Source organism: Chinchilla lanigera, unplaced genomic scaffold (genome assembly GCF_000276665.1).
Source record: "Chinchilla lanigera isolate Chin_1 unplaced genomic scaffold, ChiLan1.0 scaffold00012, whole genome shotgun sequence".
Taxonomy (NCBI): Eukaryota; Metazoa; Chordata; class Mammalia; order Rodentia; family Chinchillidae; genus Chinchilla; species Chinchilla lanigera.
In genome coordinates, this window is record NW_004955413.1 from 6,364,300 (window position 1) to 6,369,302 (window position 5,003).

The window sequence follows — 5,003 nt, forward strand, 5'->3', positions numbered from 1 at the left end:
AAAAAAAAAAAAAAAGAAAAGAAAAGAAGGGGCTGGGGTTGTAGCTCAGCGGCACAGCGCCTGCCTGGCAAGCGCAACGTCGTGAGTTTGATTCCCGGTACCAGAAAAAAAAGAAAAGAAAATTCATAGTCCAAAAGAGGTTAAGAACTCGAATATATTCGACTACATCACTACTTTTTTCTAGGACGTGAATAAAACTAAAAGTGGTGGATGCCCTCCCTGCTTACAGGAAGCTTCATTTCTAAATAACTTAAGGCACTAGAGAATCTAGGTGTGAGCTGTGGGTCTGTCCTAGTCCCTTCCAAGTTACCTCAGGCAACTTCAATAGGGCCTTCTTTTCCGAATCTATTGCCAGGATAATTGCATCACGTGGAATGTTTTTGCGGATTTCCCATAGGATACTGAGTTCTTTTGGAGTTTTTTTGTTTTTAGTTTTGTTTTGTTTTGTTTTTTGTCTTTTTGAGACAGGGTCTTGCTATGCTGTTCAGGCTGGCCTTGAGCTCACTTTGTAGCCCAGGCTGGCCTCAACTCACAATAATCCTCCTGCCTCAGCTTCCTGAGTGCTGGTATTACAGGTATGTGCCACCACAGCTGAGAGTTCTTGAAGACTTCCTTACTGTAATAACTGCTGGAGCTGAACTGCCGAGATCACATTTCTGGTCATCTGCTACCCATGCGATCATCTACTACCCACGGGTATCTGTTCACCCTCAAAACTGAGGCTAAAGGGTTGCGGGTGTAGCTCAGCAGCAAAGCACCCTCCTGGCAAGGGGAAGGTCCTGAGTTTGATTGGGGGGGGGGGAACTGAAGCTAAAAATAGTTACCTACTTCATGGAGTTGTCATAAAGAGTATGTTAATAAGTTTGGTCTTGCCGGGCGTGGTGGCACACGCCTGTAATTCCAGCCCTTGGGAGGCTGAGGCGGGAGGATCGTTGTGAGTTCAAGACCAGTCTGGGGGAAAAAAAAAATGGGGGGTGCTGGGGATTTAGCTCAGCGGCACCGTGCCTGCCTGGCAAGCGCAAGGTCGTGAGTTCGATTTCCAGTACCAGGGGAAAAAAAAAAAAAAAAAGACCAGCCTGGGCTACAAAGTGCGCTCAAAGCCAACCTGAACTGCATAGCAAGACCCTGTCTCAAAAAGACAAAAAAGAAGTAAGTTTGGTCTTATCCATGAGGAATTGGTTCCAGACCTTCTCCACATAGCAAAATCTAGGGATGTTCAAGTCCCATATATAAAATGATGGGGATAATTTGCGTATAACTTCCTATATAGTTTGTGTGTGTGTCTTTTTAAAACAGGATCTCGCTATGCAGTTCAGGCTGGCCTTGAGCTCACTTTGTAGGCCAGGCTAGTCTCGAATTTACGATCCTCCTGCCTCAGCCTCTCAAGCGCGGGGATTATGGGTGTGCGCCACCATGCCTGGCTTCCTACGTAATTTAAATCCTATATAATTTAAATCCTCTCCAGATTACTTATAACACCTAATACAACACAAAACAGCTGCTAAATAGTTGTTAACCTGCATTGCTTAGAGAAATAAATAGAAAATGTGTATGTATTCAGTACTGACGCAATTTTTTTTTTTTTTTCAAATTTTGCAATCCCAAGTTGGTTGAACAAGTACACAGATAAGAAAGGCTGGCTGTACATAATACTTAATGCCTGCTACAAAGCAAGAACGCTAGCTGGGCGTGGCAACACACGCCTGTAATCCCAGCACCCTGGGAGGGTGAGACAGCTGGATTGAAAATTCCAGCCCAGCAAGTGTTATGTTTCCTGCTAGTATGATGTTATATACCACGGAGGATAACCTAGGATAGAGAACAATCCTCACAAAGGACACATAGAGGGATGTGACATACAACCTTCAGAAGAAGTTCTACAGAGCTAAAATGTTACGGGTTTCCACTCTGATGTCCCAGCTTCCTGGGACATAAAATGCATCAAACCCAAAGGCCAACAAGAGAAGTATTTCATGAGCTACAGAAGCTTCATCAAAGAGATAGTAACACTAGGAAAATCCAGTAAATGACCTGCAGGGAGATTGACCGAGGAAAAAATTTACACAGAGGACCGATAATATTTATATTTAGTCTATTCCTTCAGTCCCTCAGGAATTGCATCCAGTACATAGTAACCATGTACTCTTCATATTACACTGGCAAAACTATGAGTAGGGCAGTGGTGGCAGAGCTACGGCACACGTGCTGCGGGGGGCACGCAAAGCCCTCTCTGTCGGCACTTGAGCCAAGGGTATGAGTTGTTTTATCTAAGCTAAACCTCAATACTCAGTTTTCGTTGCAGGGTTGGCACTTGGTGATAAATAAGTGGGTTTGGGGTTGCAGTTTGGGCACTTCTCTCCAAAAGGTTCACCATCACTGGGATAGGAAATGTTTATTTATTTATTTATTTTTGAGACAGAATCTCACTATGCAATTCAGGTTGGTCTTGAAATCACTTTGTAGCCACGCATGGTGGCACACGCCTATAATCCCAGTGCTCAGGAGGCTGAGGCAGGAAGATTGTTGCAAGTCTGAGACCAGCCTGGGCTGCAAAGTGAGCTCAAGTCCAGCCTGAACTGCATAGTGAGACCCTGTCTCAAAAAGACAGGAAAAAAAAAAGATATGTGTGGTGATGCAAATAATTAAATATTTATTGCATGGCCCTGAGTGTGACTAGGAGTAATGTCTTCAGATTAAAGTTTATTACATACATATATATATATGGAGTAAAGTTTAATATATATATATTTGATATTTAGTACTCAGGATTGGACACAAGCTTTAACACTGGGCTATACCCTCAGCCCTCTATTTACTGTATTTGTTTGTTTGTTTAGAGTTAGGAGGCCAGAGATATGGCTCAGCAGCATAGCGCTTGCCTGGCAAGCCTGAGGTCATGAGTTCAATTCCCAGTACCAAAAAAAAAAAAAAATCATATTTAGAGTCAGGGTCTTGCTAAGTCATTTCATTGCCCAGGCTGTACTCAAAACTGTAATCCTCCTACCTCAGCCTCTCAAAGTGCCAGAATTGCAGGCCTGAATCACCAAAAACAAAACCAAAAAAACTTCTAAAATTTGCTTAGTCCTAAACGCATTGAAATCAAATGGGGAGCTTCCAAAAACAGACAAATAAGGACACCCACGACCGGTATTTTATTTGTCTTACTCGGTCCTCCTCCTTGCAAGCCACATCGGTTTCTCAGGCACCTCAGACAACTTCTGTACAGTGCTCTTTTCCCGATCTGTTGCCAATATAATTGCATCCCCTGGTTGTTTTTGCTGATTTTGCAAAGGGTACTGAGAGTTCTTTAAGAGCTGTAGCACAGTCTACAGTAGGGACTGCTGGAGCCAGGCTGGGTTGAATTTCTAGTTCCACTACCTACGTGATCATCTGAAGTCACAGCCTCTCTGAATCTTATTTGCTCACCTGGAAGAGTGAGGATAAAAATAGTTAGCTTCTTCAGTGAGCTGTCCTCGGAAATGAGTTAATCAGCACGGCATACGTGGGGAACTGGTACTGGGGCAACCCATATTTTTTTAGAGCTGTACAGGGGAGTCTAATGTACAGTCACAGTAGAACAGAAATATTAGAATGAGACATATTTATGCTGAGATGCCTCGGTGAGTGGATCAGATTAGCTGGATAGAATACAGTAGCAGCACAAACCATTTTGTTTAAGGTTCCTGCTAAACAGTGCCAGGAAGGCACCTGCAAACAAGGATTTAATGCAAACTCCCCCCTAACGAATTTGCCCAGGTCCATCCAAGCCCGTGTCTCTTGATTCTGTTTGTACACATAGGGATGTATCTACATCAGCCAGGAGGGCGTAACTTTCTCATGGAAAAACAGGTAAGTTTTTTCTCGATTGCAGGTCCAGCAAAAGTCTTGTACAAATCTGCTGCACCACGTGTTATAAATCTTCTCCTTTTGAGTTTCAACACGAGAAAAGCCGGGATTGCATCAAAAGTAAAGGACTAAAAGCAGTCAAGCGGATTCTAAGCAGGAATTTAATCTCAGAATCCAAGATGGTTATCAGTACCTAAAAGAGTATTATTTGTGGAGTATCCGATGCGATTGCTGCAAAATTCATGTGGCCAAAGAGAAGGCGGCGGGTGTCTTATATCAGAACCTTCGCGGGCAAAGAAGGAACAGTAGCCGCAGCAGCTGCTGTAAATCTAGCTCTCCCCACCGCTTCCTTTACCGGAGCCAGCCGGCTAGAACCAGCCCGACAACAACAGTCTTCGCTGTTAGAATAGCTAAACACTGGTCTAGCCTTTCTCCACCCACCGCCCTCCTCCTTTTCCTGCGCTCCATCTCGGCACATTAAACCGAGTGCCTTTGGAAGGAGGCTAAGACAATGCGGGTGCCCGACACAATGGGAGATGGGTGGGGAGGGAAAGAATGATCACGCATTGGTTGAATCGCAGAGAAGGACGGGCTGAGAGAACAGAGAGTCTTAGGAGGGGATCGGGATTTTCTGCTTTCTTTAATTGTATCTGGTTGTCAGTAAGATTTCTATTTCTCTATCATAGAGGAATTTTTCTTTTTTAATTTCTTTCTTTCTTTTTTTTGAGCCGGGTCTCCATGTGGTTTGGGCTGGCCTTGAACTCACAGTGACAATCCTCCTGTCTCAGCCTCCTGAGTACTGAGATTATAGGCATGTGCCACCAGGCCCAGCACGGGATCCTTTTTTTTTTTTTTTTTTTTTTTTTAGAAAAAGGCAAAAACAAAAAGAAAAAAGAGAAAGAAAAATGCAGACCCGGTGGCCCCAACCTTTTGAATCATCCTGTGTAGCTGTACTTGTAGAACTGAAGCTTCTAAAGTCAGTCCTAAATCTACTCCCTCTTTTTTTTTTTCCTGGTAAAGGGAGTCTAACTCAGGACCTTGCACTTGCCAGGCAGGCGCTATGCCACTGAGCTAAATCCCCGGCCCCGTTCTCCTCTTTTGGCACTGGGAACTGAACCCAAGGCCTTCACATTGAGCCATATTGCCAGGCTTTTTAT